Source organism: Rhinatrema bivittatum, chromosome 2 (genome assembly GCF_901001135.1).
Source record: "Rhinatrema bivittatum chromosome 2, aRhiBiv1.1, whole genome shotgun sequence".
Lineage (NCBI taxonomy): Eukaryota > Metazoa > Chordata > Amphibia > Gymnophiona > Rhinatrematidae > Rhinatrema > Rhinatrema bivittatum.
The window spans coordinates 508,656,685-508,672,743 of record NC_042616.1 but is presented as its reverse complement, the minus strand read 5'-3'; the positions used below and the strand labels follow the sequence as shown (position 1 = coordinate 508,672,743).

The 16,059-nt window shown below is 41.4% G+C and overlaps 1 protein-coding gene across 2 annotated transcripts in view; it reads left to right on the top strand.

Annotated features, from left to right (window-relative positions):
* The window catches only part of DTNBP1 (dystrobrevin binding protein 1), a 400,954-nt gene that overhangs the window by 21,699 nt on the left and 363,196 nt on the right, over nt 1–16,059 (top strand). The window lies entirely within an intron of this gene.

Here is a 16,059-nt window from a genome sequence, read left to right as displayed (position 1 = left end):
TGTTTTAGTAGAAGAGCAAAGGCAGCGATGGGCCCCACAAAGATGAGACATGAACTTCAGAAGTGTGATTTTGTTATTATAGGAGAGTACCTTCCCACTGGCAGGGTGGGAAGATGAGCTAAAAACTGTGGATGGAATTAAAAGAAACCATTACTAGGGATATGTAATTGCTGCTTCATTTGTTGTGGCGTTCTGCGCATACCTCGTGGATTTATAGTATACGCGAATGTTTGTTTATTAACAAGTTACATGTTTACCATATATCCACGAGGTACTTGTGTACCACCGCAACGAAAGCATATCCCTAGATATTGTAAGGGCAACATATCTGTATATGAAGAAAGTAAATAAAAGTAAGATGTTTCTCATCATCGAGTTGGACTCTGCTCTCTTGGCATCCAGGCTTCTGGCCGACAGTGTGGAATCTGTCCTTGTTGGTTTTTCTCAATTTGCCTGTCACAAGATTACCTTTTGAACCGCATAGTCCTTTATTGGGTCCCTAGCGTTTGCTTGTAGGGTTGTCCCCATGGATCAAGTGTTTCTGCGCAGGCTGATATTAGTGTCTGCAGCAGTCACAAAGAGTCCTTGCAGGTTGAGGGTTATGCACTTGATGCAGGAGTATTTGGGAGCAGTTCTGGACCGACTTTAATGGTATGGTTGTATGGCTTCCTCCCTCCTTGATATCCAGCGCTGACCTGCGGCTGTTTTCAGACACCTCGGGGGCATGGGGTTTGGTTTATATTGTCAAGGGGCATGATGTGTGGCCGATGGTGTGGACCCGGTCAGTTGTCGCATCCAATATCATCTTGTTGGAACTTTTTCTGATCGTAGTGGCATTGCATATTTGGGGCAAGCGCTTGACAAATAGGAAGATGGTATTTTGGTGTGACATCTTGGCTGTATACCAGATGATCAACCGCCAGTCTTCGAAATGCTTTCCTGTATCTGAATGTCTGAGGGATATGGTCCTAAGGTGCTTACAGTTAAATGTGGTGGAGTGAGCACAGCACATTCCCGGTCTGCGCAATGAGATTGCTGATTGTCTTCCAACGACCCTATCCCTAAACCCTTTACGGCACAGCAACCAAAACGAAACCTTGGCATTCTTATAGATCAACAACTGAACCTAAAAAAACACATCAACTCTGTCCTAAAAGAAGGCTTCTATAAGCTCAATGTCATAAAAGAACTCAAACCTTTATTCCACACCCATGATCTCAGAACAGTCATCCAGGCCACCCTCTCATCCTAATTGGACTATTGCAACTCCCTGTATTTGGGCCTTCCTCTCACCACAATCAAGCCCCTCCAAATGCTTCAAAACGCCACTGCTAGAATCATCATGAATGCTCGCAAATTCGACCACATAACACCCCTCCTAAAGGACCTACATTGGCTCCCTATTCCCTCCCGCATGCTATTCAAAACCCTCACTATAATTCATAAATCCATCTACAAAAACAACTCCAACTGGCTAAATGAACCTTTCCAAACCACACAATCCTCCCGCCCAAACAGAGCAAACCTTAAAGGCACCCTGCACATCCCATCTCTTAAGAATGCCCGTCTCACATCTACAAGAGAACGCGCCCTATCTATTACTGGCCCAGCGCGTTGGAATGCGCTACCCACTAACCTCTGCCTTGAGTCATGCCCCCACAAATTCAGAAAGAAGCTAAAAACATGGCTCTTCCATCTCACATACCCAGATTAGACCCATTCTTCACACCATCCGGCCACTATCCCTCTTCCCCTAGCCCCAACCCTTATACCTTCCTTTCCACTCGCTTGGTGAGGTTGTTCATGTATAATATGTTATATTTGATCATGTACAATATCTCATTATGTATTATATGTTAATAGGTTCATTAGTTACAGAATGTTATTCAAATTTCCTTCAAATCTGTAACCACTCAGTTATTCTCTGCTCTCCCTTCAGCCTTGCGTTATAATTGTAATATCCCCTGCCCCATCCCTGTTCGATGTAATTTCCACCTTTTGTTGATGTAAACAGATATGATGTGCCTACTAATACCGGTATAGAAAAGCTGTTAAATAAAATAAATAAATAAGAGATAGGGAGGCTGGCGCCAGAGGCCGAGGAGTTGGGATCACCCGTGCCAAAGCACTTTTGGACCATTGGAGCGAGGATGCACTGAAGTTGCTGCAGGAATCCATTGCTCCATTGATATGGTGGTCCTATGTGAGAGGCCTCAACGCGGTCTTGCAGTTCCTGGGCATGTCAGATCAGCGACAAGGCCCTGTGTTGTCACTTAAGATTGTAAACTACGGTATGTGGTTCAGGCACGGTGAGACGAAGTTTCCAGAGGTCTGGTACAGGCAAACTTGGCAAGCTATTCCTTCTTCATGAGGCTACAGCATTTGCCCAATCTGGTCAAAGATTTTGCTGACAAGAAGGTGCTGATGGGTTGGGCCAGATCTAAACCTTCAGCTCCTGACAAACTAAGATCGATTTTACACGATCACTTGCTTTTGCTCTGGCACACGCTGCCAGTGGTAGTAGCAAGTGATTACACACTAGCCCTGTTCATTCGGCCTTTAACATGGCATTCTTTGGCACGCTAAGAGTAAGCAAATTAGTGGCGGCAGCCAGTTGCAGGCACAACAGTTCCAGCCTGCATGCTTCAGAGATTCCGCTAGCTGACTGATGTGTTCCTGTTATCATGGGGCAAGGATCTGCTGTTTGTGTTCCCTCCAATACCATTGATTCCCAGAATAGTTCAGAAATGCAGGCACAATTGAGCAAGGATGAATCTAATAGCCCTGGTATGGCCCAGTTAGTCATGGTATACCTATCTAGTATAGCATTCACACTCCATTGCACACAAATTAGGGAGTGACCCGGAACTCCTAACACAGGAAGAGGGAAGTCTCCTTCATCCGCTATACTCCACTCTAAATGTGACTGCATGATGTTAAATGCGCAACCTTAGCACAATGGAATCTCCCCGAACAGATTCAAGATGTCATCCTGATGGCAAGGAAACAATTGCAGCTTTAAATGGCATTGTTTCTCTGATTGGCACGTGCAACATGCCAAAGACTCCCTTTATATGTGAGCCCTGACATTTGCTCTCATATCTGCACTACCTCTTCAACACTGGACTTGCTACCACATCTGTTAGGGGGCATCTCAATGCCATAGCAGCAGCATACCATCACTGTGAAGATGGAGCATCCAGTTCTACACACCCATTAATATCGAGCTTCATGCATGGTCCTCTTTACCTATGGCCACCCCTAAAGTGTCTCCCTATTCCATGTGTTGTTAATTTACTCCTGACATCTCTAATGATGTCTCCTTTAGAACCATTGGAGTTGACATCGTTGAAGTTTTTCACCTGGAAAGTCTTGTTCTTAATAGTGATCAGATTGGCTCTGAGAATAAGTGAAATTCAAGCTCTGGTACATTTTTCACATTGTCGTGGAAGAACTGGAGATAAAGTTTCTTTATGTCCACACCCTTGGTTCTTACCAAAAGTAATATCGCCATTCCATTTGAACCAAAACATCTTACTACCTGCTTTCTACTTGAAACCATACAAGCACGAAAGGGGGAAATGCATACCCTAGATTGCAAAAGAGCTCTACTGTATTACAAAAGATATACTCGGAATTATAGAAAGACTTCACAACTATTTTCCTATGATCCAAACAGATTGAACACCTGTAACTAAGTGAATGCTCTCCAGTTGGATCAAGGCTTGCATAAAGCATTATTATGCTGCAAAATCGCTCACTCTTATAGATCCAGTAAGAGCACATCAAGTATGGGCAACAATGACATTCTTGGCACATTTAAACAGTGTACTTATCGAAGATATATGCAAAGTGGCAACCTGGTCATTGATGCATACAGTCACGTCCCATTACTGCCTTGACACGGCAGCACTGAGGACCGTTCAGTGGATACCGCAGTCCTGAAATATGCTGCATCACCCTAGTTGTTAGTCATGGGGGAGCTCGGGTTGTAAAACATTCCAAAAAGAAAAATAAAAAAGCACCAAGAACTGATACAAATGTATCCAGCTGGGACTCCCCATGGAGCCTGTTTACCAACTGTGGGGGGAGCATGTTTTGCTTTTGCTGTTTTCCATAGATAACAGGATGAATTAGCCATGCGACACCCTCCCTCCTCCCTAGACAGCAGCTTATACCAGAAATTCAGCTAGCTTTGCTATAGACTGGAGAGAATTCAGGAACGGTCATTCACATGGGAAGTCCCGCACATGCTAAGTTAATCAAAACTTTAATCGACTTGAGAGACAACTCCACATTGGCGGCTCCCATGGAGCATGGCTAATTCATCCTGCTATGTACTGAAGACACCGGAAGCAAAATTAATTTATTGGCTTTAGTTTTCTAATAAAAAAGTAACCTGCCTACAGAAATGATCATATTGTATTGGTCTCGAGCACCAGAGGACTTAGTTATGTCCAGATAAGTAAACATGGTTTTGAGTCTGGGTTTTTTCATACCCAAGAAGTAAGGGGTCCAGCTACTGAATGATCTCATGTTGTAAATTAATCCAGGAAGATCCTCCTATGTGGATTTTGTCATTTAATTCTCTTAGAAATGAACGTTGCTCTTATTTTTTTTTTTTTTTTTATATAGCTTGATTTGAATAGGAACCTGTTAATGGAATTTTACAGTTTTGTGATAGAGATGCCAGTTTTCGAAATTTGTGTTTTGAAAGGTTTTGGGAGCCTCACTAATTGATTAGAATGGGTTCAGATTGATTTTCATTACGGTTTATGAAGATGGACATGCCATATGAGCCAAAGCAATAACTGAGAAGAATTGGTTGAACGAGCAGAGAATTTTAAATTGCTGTTTGGATTGCCTTTTCCTGTTAAAGTGAATTTAGTGGATTTCAGCAACAATGACTGTTCATGGAGCTTGTGATCAGTGTATAATGGATTGGCAATGACAGTTTTTGGAAGGTATAATTTTCTTTTGAATTGTCATGTCAGTCTGAATAAATATAAACAACATGTGTCACAGTAATTTAACCACATAAGCTAAATTGGAAATCTAGTTTAATTTTCCTTGGAGTTTAAGGGGTTAGTATAGAACTGTCAGTCAAGGGTTGGCATTTTTTGGCCTTCATACGTGGACTACAGTCTTTTTTGAGTTCTAGCCATTTAGGGATTTTTTTGTGTTTTAGTTGGCTGCAGGTATTAAATGCTTAACTTACTATGTGCTGCAACCTTTTGGCCTTGCAGGATGTTTTGCTTATATACACACTGCATTCAGCCAGGCTTCTCTTCTATAACTGAAGATTCTATCCAAATTACTGTTTTTATATGATTACATGTTTAAGGGTGGACATTTGTTTTCTTTAGGGGAAGAAAAGTTCATTTTGCTTAATTTGTTTCTTTCCGTCCAACTGCTCCATACCATTTTGCACTACTGTTGTCTGTTCTAAATCACTCTGTCACCTTCGTTATATTACAAGTCATATATTTTTGTCACTCATCTCAAAATACTAAGAGCAGCTTCAGCTTGTATTCTACTAATTCTGTTTTAATAATAATGTAACTCTCTCTTCATGGGATGCACTGGATAGAGGGTCCCACAATTCCCCAGGCTGCTACTCAAGTCCTGGTACTCTCTTACTTTCTCAAGTATGTCTCACAAGAACCCCTAGGGTCACCAGGATTCTTCCAGGAGGAGGGGAGAGGTTCTGCCTCTTGGGCCCTTGATGCAGTCATGGATACTGTCATCAATAGTCACAGTCACCCCCACTCTTCTCTGTAACTGGTCAGTAGTACACCCAGGTGAGAAATCTTCCCCTTAGGATGCAGCTGGCAATAAACCCCATAATCAGAGGATGGTGTTCAAATAAAGATTTACTTAAAAATTTGAAAAGTAAGATCCAGGCTAGTATGGCATAACTAAAAAAAAAAAAAAAAAAAAAGCCTATAGTAGTCGAATGTAATACACTTTGAAGTGGCGAAAAGTGGAGTATAAATAAAATCAATAAAAAATAGCATCAGGAAAATCATAATCAAGAAAGCAAGAGTCTCTTTATCCATGGTACATTCCTAAGTTGTTCTCCCAACTGAACCAGTATCCAAGTCAAAAGTGCCTTCCCTTTTGAAGGGAAGGTCAGTCCTTTGAAACCACCAGCATAAGACTCTGTATAGTTATATGATTGATTGTATAGATATGCATACTTGTTGTCCTAGTGGTACAACAGGAATGTCTTTAGAACACCATTTGTATTTTGTTTTCTCTGTTGCTGCTGAATAAAAAGTTTTTGACAAAAAAAAAAAGGGGGTAAGATAAATTTGCTTACTTCAAACTAGCTAGTATTCAACAGTCTCTCACAAAAGTCTCTAGACAATAGTAATAAATCCACAAGTGGTCTTCTCTGCTGATATCTGGGCACAAAGTCAGGAAAACTTTAGGACTCAGGCCCTCAAGATGCTGGGATTGCCCTTCTCTCAGGAACTGGCCCAAAACTTCCAAAATTCAATGCTCTTACAAAAACTCAAATTCTTTCACAGCTCCACTCAGCTTGGCCACAATCCACCAGGGAAGCAGAAGGGTCATAAGGATCAATTCTTTTAAGGAGAAGCAGAGAAATTTGGGGAGAAATTTTATATCCCTGAATCCAGTCCACTGAAAGGTGGGATAAAAGCAAGAAGAGGATCCAAAAACGGCAAAACCCTAAGAATGCCGAAAAAACAGGACAAAATATGTGGTTGGCAAGACCGGGCCACAATACAGTAACTTTAACAATATAATGTTTTAAGATTGATAATCAATACACTTTCCCTGTCCCCTACCCCTCTTATGAAAGGAAGAGGCAAAGCTAAAACCCACCCTATCACATAAATACTAACCCCTCCCCCCAATAAAACATTTGACACCAGAGAAAGAGCAAGATAACCGAAGCAGCAGCAAATTGGGGGGACATAGATGGCCAGCAGCTCCCATAGGTCACATCGTGGAAGTATTTAGGAATAACGTATCTATTTTCCAGCAAATAGAGTAGATTGATGTGAAGAGCAAAAATGTTTGGGTTTTTTTTTTTGTTTTGTTTTTTTTTAATTTAGTCTAGTTTTGCGGTTATATTTAAGGATAAGTGGTTGTGCTTCTATCAAGTTATGAGGATAACTTTCAATCAAATTTGTGCTGTGACATGTATGCACTTATTCGGCCATACATAATTTTACATTAGTATTTTATAACCCGCATGTACGATATGTGCTTTTTATAAAATGTGTAACTTTACCCCTCAACATATGTGCGCATGTAGGCTTACGTACGAATACAGGCAATGCATTGAAAGCATCTACTTTTTCCTACTTTATTTTTAAAATATAAGTGCATAGATTTTATGCACGAAAGTAAAGTAGGGCTTAATCACATATCTGTCAATTTTAAAACATGCATGCATCAAGGAAATTATCAGTTGTATCAATTAGTCCACCAGTTAACACAGTCCTTCTCCAGGTTATCGAGACCCTCCTGGTTCTTTAGCCTGAGCTCCCCTCAATTCACCCAGACCTCTCACCCGGCCAGTAGTACACAACAAACACATTTAATATCACGCCAGATATAATTAAGTGCCAAAATGCATGAGTAAGAGTGCAAATGTTCACATGTCTTTTAAAATAACTTATGTGCATAAGTGTTGGCCCTGCTCTGGTACGCCCCCATATATGTGCACGTGAAAGTGAATATATACACTATTTTTTATTTTATAAAATACAGAATAGAGGCTATTTACATGTGTATATGCTAATTTATACTTGGGTAAACATTTGAAAATTCACCTATATGTGCATACTCTTAAGTCTGTACATAGTACCTGATAATTTGTGTTTTGGATTTCCAGTTTGTATGTGCATTAAAAAAGTAGACATGTACCTTTGTAGCTGCTCTAAATGAAGTCATAAAATGCATGTGTTAGTGGCATGCTGATTTCACATGTACATTTTTGAAACTTAGTGTACACATGTAGTTGACAGTCTCTGGAATGTTTTAATGTGGCCCTATGCACATGCATTGTGAAAATACATATGTTCTGAAAATCTACTTGTGCTGATTCAGTTGATCTATCTATATATAATACTTTGTGCATAGATCCTATCTAAGAATTACAAAATTTACCTCTTAAAGCAGCAGCGACTCTTGGAGCCATTGACTGACTATTTTTTTTTTTTCTATATTTTTTGTTTCACTATTTTTAGTATTTTCTTTTCCAGATCAGTCTTGATTAATCTGCTTCTCGGTTTTCTCGGTATTATCTTTAGACTTCTCTCTCCTCTTCTATTTTTTTTTCCCCCAACTGTTTTTTGGTGTATTGTATCTAACACACACTGCACTGTAAAATTTATATTAGTGAAAAAAATATTTTGTTTAAAAAGAGGGTTATTTTTGGTTTTGTTTTTTTTTTTTTTTAATCAGTATAGCTTAACATATAGGAACTCACTTTCTGATGATGTGTTATGACTGTAAACTAGAAAAATCCGATGTTCAATGTTTTGGAAGGGTGGCTGGGTTTGGACATCCCACAGAAGTAACATGCTCAAACCCATAGAAAAAAGAGAAAGCAACTGCCATTGCTGTGACAACTGTTAGCCAAAGGAGTTGCACTGTCATATAGTTTTGAAAGACTTCCTTCCAGTTTGTTTTGGCCAGCAAGAGATTCGCTGTGTTGTATGGGGGCAGCCTTTTTGGCATGGAGCGAAGAAAAGGGAAAAATGGTGTGGCAGAAATGTTTTATTTTCCAACCCCAGTCTGAGTTACCTTCAGTTCTCAAGCATGGTTTGAGCTCAGTAAAATCCTGCCACAAATCTCACCATAAAGTACAGTTATTCTGGAATAGGAAGAGGATGATTCAGAAAGTGAAGGAAGACCACACACATTCTGCAGAGTTAGACCCGTAGGACACTGGGATTGACTCAGAAACCTCAATATTTTTAGTACTTCCTTTTTCCAAAACATATTTAAGTGATTTAATACCCAGTATGAATCTAGCCAAGAATTATGCCATCCTTCTTTAGGCTCTTGCCTCTTGGGAGCAAAAAATTTCAGCATTCAGTGTGGATCATATGCTGGGGAATGTAGTGCAGTTATAAAAGGCATGGGACATGGATAGAGGATCCTTTAAAGTTTGGAAAGCATGGGGTAAAACTGAAGGTCAAATTGGGTTGATGATTTGTTTTTCATTGCCGACAGTTTCTGTGTTTCTGAATTTGAAATGATCGGAGATAAACTCTTGACAAGCAGGAAGAATGAATCACACTTATGAGTCACATGAACCATACTAGTATCAATTGGAAGAATGCTTCTGGAGCTCTATAAATAAGTGCTTTGCCGACGATATGTGGGTAGCTTCCCACATACCACTGGACCTACTGTTTATCAGGTTTTTTTTTTTCTTCTTTGACTTTCTGAGGCGGAAACTTGCCAAAATGCTGTAATTGTAGCTGCCTTTTGATTCTGGTTAATTTCACCTTTCAAGGCATTTTCTTTACTTGTCATTGATCACCTTTTCTTATTTTACTACTTTTAGTGCTCTTAGGCATTTGATTTGATTTTTCTGTATTTATATAAATTTTAAATTCATAGTTCTCTTTCTTATGAAAGAAAATCAACCTTCAGCTTGGCTTCTTTGATCAATCAAGAAGCAAGTCAGGACCTTCAAGATGCGCATTTATACAATATTATTCACTGGCTGTCATCCTGAGTGCTACAAATGAGATTTCTGGTTGTGATCTGTGTGTCCAAATGTCACCTAGAACAGATCAGGACTAGTGGGGAAGACTTCATGTGTAGCTTTCTCAAATCCAGGTAAGACCCAGGTAATTGATTTTGATGGCACTAGTGGCAAAGTTCAGTTAAAGTGACATTCAGGTGCTTCATCTTCCTTGTTTGAGGACACCTCATGGTCTCCCTGTTCAATTTCATCAACGAATCGACCTGTGAGTGGAAGTGGGCAAAGGCTGAGCCTTGAGGGGAGGCTTCAAAGCTACAACTTAGTCAGTGGCTTCTCTGAATACTTGAAACTTTATTGACATATTCTGTGCTCTGAAGTTGCTGTGCATGGAGAATTGCTTGGCTTCCTATGCTGGTCTGCCAAGAACAGTAATCCAAATTTCAAGTAATTCTTCCATTTGGCTGTCAGAAATTTGTTACCTTCAAGATCCCTTCTGGTTTATCATTAATATATATTCTGCTTATAGTTAAACTGGTTAGTCAACAAAGCCTTTGACAAAATCCTTAAGTCTTAGGGCCCATGCATAAATGGTACCTTTGACCCACATGGGTACATCAAATGTACTGTCTCCAGTGACATCCCCTTGGGTATCAGGATGTTTGTATTAACATCAGTGTGAACCTTCAGTGATAGCTGAATCATTCACCTTGGAATGGATAGTGGTGTGACTTGTCATTGATCTTTTCAACCTCAATCTCAGGATGATACACCATTAAAATGCCAAATCCCTTTTTGGTGTGTTATACTCCTGGGCTGTTTTTCTCTACTCTCTCCTTCAACTTGAAATATGAGTCTCTTGGCTCAAATCCAGCAGCTCTGTAGAGCCTGGCTCTGAAGAGGAATACTTTGATATAACATACTTATTAATCGCCTACGTTTTGGACATGCCTTTAGAGACTTCTCCATGACACGCAGGAAATCATGTACCAATGGTAAATATTCTCTTCCATTTTTTTTCTGAAGATGGCAAAGGTTAGCCCCTTTGATTTGCAAGTCTGAGAGAAGTCTAGAGTACTTCTTAGTCTCCATAATTCCCTTGATGTTTCAAGAGTTGACTGCAGTACTTTTTTACCCTCTCTTATAGGAAACAGTGTTGAAGTTGTGGAAGCACCCATACTCTGTGATTCTTGTCAACAAGAAGTCAGATACCAGTCCAGTTGGCTGTGGGATTTGACCACTTAGTTCTCATACCAGAGCATTGTAATCTAATTGTATCTTCATTCATAGTTTCCTACATAGACTAAAACTTAAATTAAGCAAAGGGGAAGACAGACTGCTCTCCCTCACGAGCAAAAATAGTTGTGGTCAATAAGGTGAGTAGTAGGGATAAAAATCTCAAACAGGTAAAGTAGAGGCTACAAGCAAAAGTAGAACATAGAGAAAGCTACTAAACTAGTTATTTAGAAAAATAAGAGGTCTTAGGAAGGCAGAATATCAACTTGGAGAATAATGTGTGCAGATGTTCACTCTTAACAAATTTATAGACTAGGGAGCCACCATGGCAAAGGCAGACTGAGATATAGTTCCAATCACCAAATCTTGGTGATATGAAAACCAGGCTTGGGATGTGATCATCACAAGCTGTAGTTTTGTCAGGAAACAGAGAGTAGAGAAAGGGGAGGAGGAGAGTAGTACTTTATACTAGGAATACAAAGTAGCCCCTGGAATAAAGGGAGAACAGGGAAAAAACTGAATTATTGAGAGTTGACTTGGAAAAGGTTAAGAAAATTTATATGAACATGGGAGTATTGTACAGAGAGAGGTTTCAAGATATCCACAATGAATATGTTTCACCAAAATGGCACACACAACAGAGATTCTGCTGGTAAGTGACTTCAGTCTACCAAATATGGATTGGAGCCTACCTGCTGCATCCCATGCTAGGTTTGGATAAGACCTAGAGCCTTCCAAGGCATATTCCTCAGACAGCATTGGAAGATTCTATTCAGAGGGAAGCTTCATTGTTTTAGGTGCTGTCAACTGGAGACTGTGTAACTGATTTTTATGATGTTAGGTTCCATATTAGGTGCTACCACCCAAGAAAGAGATCTAGGCGTCATAGTGGATAACACATTGAAATCGTCAGTTCAGTGTGCTGTGGCAGTCAAAAAAGCAAACAGAATGTTCGGAATTATTAGAAAGGCAATGGTGAATAAAACGGAATAATGCCTCTGTATTGCTCCATGGTGAGACCGCACCTTGAATACTGTGTACAGTTCTGGTTGCCGCATCTCAAAAAAGATATAATTGCGATGGAGAAGGTACAGAGAAGGGTGACCAAAATAAGGAGAATGGAACAGCTCCCCTATGAGGAAAGACTAAAGAGGCTAGGACTTTTCAGCTTGGAGAAGACGGCTGAGGGGGGATATGATAGAGGTGTTTAAAATCATGAGAGGTCTAGAACAACCAATGGGACAGTGCTATACGGGATACAAACTATATCGCAATGACAAAGAGGCGCACCCGGGAGGTGGTGTGGCGCTTTATGTCCGGGATGGCATAGAGTTCAACAGGATAAACATCCTGCATGAGACTGAATGCACAATTGAATCTTTATGGGTAGAAATCCCTTGTGTGTCGGGGAAGACTATAGTGATGCATATACTACCGTCCACCTGGTCAAGATGGTGAGACTGGTAGTGAAATGCTAAGAGAAATTAGGGAAGCTAACCAAATTGGTAGTGTGGTAATAATGGGAGACTTAAATTACCAAACACACAAATTCTCTTAATGAAAAATCCCACAATTGGAATGAACTATATAGAAACACGTGGTATTAAAGATTAAACAATCACAACGCTATGAAATTTTATCTTATATATTTAAGGACCATCATACCACCCACAGTGCTCACAAGTCAGACTTGCATCTCATGCACTTTAACGGGGTCACATTTAATCAATTGGTCCAGATGGAAGGCATCAAAGTTCAATTTTGAGTATTTTTATGAATTTTTTTGCTATATGTATTAAAAAAGCAACTTCCCTTGTTTCTGAATTATCGGGGTTACTTATCCCGTAGCTGTCGGGGAAACTTGTCCGACGCGCGCGTTTCGCCACATAAGCTGCTTCAGAGACATCCGTATTCAAGCTCTCCTGATCCAGCACATCCCCATATCTTTAGCGGGGGTATAACCAAGCAAATTTCATGCGAGGTGCCGAAGGTCCATCTATTTTTCTGAAGTAAAAGGACTTATGGTTATAAAAAGATTTCAGCGATTACAATTTTCTTAAAAGTATTTAACGATGTATTTTTTGCAAGTGGGGAAAAAAGGTTAAGTTAGTCTGACTCACCGGACGCCGACACCATCTCCCTGCTCAGTGAATTCTAGCAGTGAGGCGGCTCGGGTCGATCTGATTTTAAATGCGGTGGTATTATGGAAACCACCTGATAGTCAAGTGATTCCTGATTTCGGCGGGCAATCACCAAAAATGAAACCATTCTATGTCCTTATTTAGGCCACCGGGTGTCACTGATTTCAATTGAAAAATCCACTTTTGTTCGCATTGTCTAAGTATCTGTACACGATTTCCCCCTCTCCAATGTGGGTTAATGATTTCAAGTATTGTCCACTTGATATCGTCAAATTCATGCTTGAATTCCTTAAAGTGAGCGACCAAAGGTTCCTCAACTCTATTAGTATTTATGCAGCATTTATGTTCAGTGAGGCGAATTTTGATTTTCCTTTTTGTCATGCCCACATAAACTAAAGGACATGGGCAAAATATCGCATAAACAGCGTGAGTAGAGTGACACGAAAATTCAGGCAGCACAATTGACTTCCCAGATGCTGTAATGATGTTCGTTTGAGACTATCTCAAAGGACAAAATTTGCATTTGTCACAAACTTGAATTGGCTGCACACTCAAGATGGGCTTGGAACAATTGGAACGCACAACATGATCGCGAATATTTTTACCTCGGGGTTGGCTGAACAAAGGGTGGATTTGCTGGATGATCCTCCAGTGTGTTCGCATGGCTTTGCTGATTGATGCAGACAATTGATGCAGACGCCTCACTGCTAGAATTCACTGAGCAGGGAGATGGTGTCGGCGTCTGGCGTCCGGCGTCCGGTGAGTCAGACTAACTTAACCTTTTTTCCCCACTTGCAAAAAATACATCGTTAAATACTTTTAAGAAAATTGTAATCGCTGAAATCTTTTTATAACCATAAGTCCTTTTACTTCAGAAAAATAGATGGACCTTCGGCACCTCGCATGAAATTTGCTTGGTTATACCCCCGCTAAAGATATGGGGATGTGCTGGATCAGGAGAGCTTGAATACGGATGTCTCTGAAGCAGCTTATGTGGCGAAACGCGCGCGTCGGACAAGTTTCCCCGACAGCTACGGGATAAGTAACCCCGATAATTCAGAAACAAGGGAAGTTGCTTTTTTAATACATATAGCAAAAAAATTCATAAAAATACTCAAAATTGAACTTTGATGCCTTCCATCTGGACCAATTGATTAAATGTGACCCCGTTAAAGTGCATGAGATGCAAGTCTGACTTGTGAGCACTGTGGGTGGTATGATGGTCCTTAAATATATAAGATAAAATTTCATAGCGTTGTGATTGTTTAATCTTTAATACCACGTGTTTCTATATAGACTTAAATTACCCCAATATTGCAGGAAGTGACGTCATCCCAGCCGATGGCGGACTGAATTTGAGTCTCTCCCTCGACATCAGCTTAATCCCCTGACATCAGGCGCTCTGATTCGCGATACGTGGCCTAAATCTTCCTTATACCTTTGAGCTTGTTGGCAGATGTCTACTCGGAGGAAACCGGTGGATTTAAGAAAGTTTTCGTACAGCAAACTGCCGCTGGAAGGTGAGCCCCTAGGCGACAACATGGCGGGGACAGGAAACGAGGTAGCGGATCACGGGGAGATGGCCGCGGGCGACCTTACTGACGATAATGAGCTCCCCACGAAAGCGGTGATGAAGGGCTGGGTTGACGAAATAAAAACTGAAATTGCGGCGAAAACTGAGGCCATCATGTCCTCCATAGAGGAGCTCAAGGGGGATATGGCTGAACATGGCCGCCGCCTCTTTGAGGTCGAAACCAGAGCGGAAGCTAATACCGCGGACCTCAAGGAGCAGCATGATAAAATACATAGCTTGCAGGACGAAATAGACCGAATGCAGGACAAGATGGAAGACCTAGAAAACAGGTCTAGGCGACAGAATCTCCGCTTTCGCGGCGTCCCCGAGGGGCCGGATTATGCAGATTGTGCCGCCGTAGTGGTCCAGATCAGCGCCATGCTTCTGTCCTCCAGCGCGGGCTCTCCTTCTCCGGCGCCTGAAGCAGAGGTAAAAATAGCACGAGCCCATAGAGTTTTTGGCCCTCGGGTTAATAACCTGCCCAAAGATATAATAGCATGCTATCATGAATTTGCTATTAAGGACAGAATTGCAAATATAGCCCGGCAGCAACCCAGCTGGAAGTGGCAGGGCCACGAGGTCATGGTTTTTATGGACTTATCGCCTACAACGATCAAGAAACGGAGGGATTTTAAGCCTGTTACTGACTTTCTCCGAAAAGAAAACGTGCGCTACAGGTGGATGTTTCCATTTGGGCTCCATTTTACCTTGAAAGGTGAAGCATTTCGGGTGAAAACTCCGGCAGAGGCCTCCAATATTCTGCGGTATGCTGGTTTTCCAGAGATCCTGGGCTTACCCGCCATACCAAAACCATCTGTTCAGCAGGAGGGGCCGCCGCGATGGCAACGCGTGACCCGAGGTGATAAAAGACTGCGGCGGCAACCTGATTCCCCGTCGCAGCGCTGAGCCTTTGCTCTGTGAGAGAACTGGATTTATTAGAGGGGCTGCTTGCCTTCATCGGTTCTTCATCCGGGTTCATGCCCAGGCTCTGCCATTGCCCTTGGGCCTATGGCACAGGCGAGGGCTTATGCTGATTATTTCACAGTTTGTATGCAGCATTGTTTAACTGAGGTTACTGCTTGTTCTACTGGCATGGCCTAATGGCCTTGTGATATATAGTTCATATTTTAGAGAAGCTCTGTTGTCAGACAATGTTTTCTTCACTGTTTAAGATGTCACTGAGGGGGGACTATTGCTGGGGTGATGGCTTCCTCCCTTAATCAGACAGCGTGGCCCTGGGACAGGGGACAAGCTGTGGGGGTGGTGGGAAAGCGGGAGGGGAAGCTAGAGGATAGCTATTTTTACAGCTTTCATCATTTCATGAACACCTGGCCTCTAGGGGCGCGCAGACGAGTCAGATTTTTTAAGTGGCTGGGACTGGTGATACTGCTTCTTGGGACAGTAGTTTTCATCTA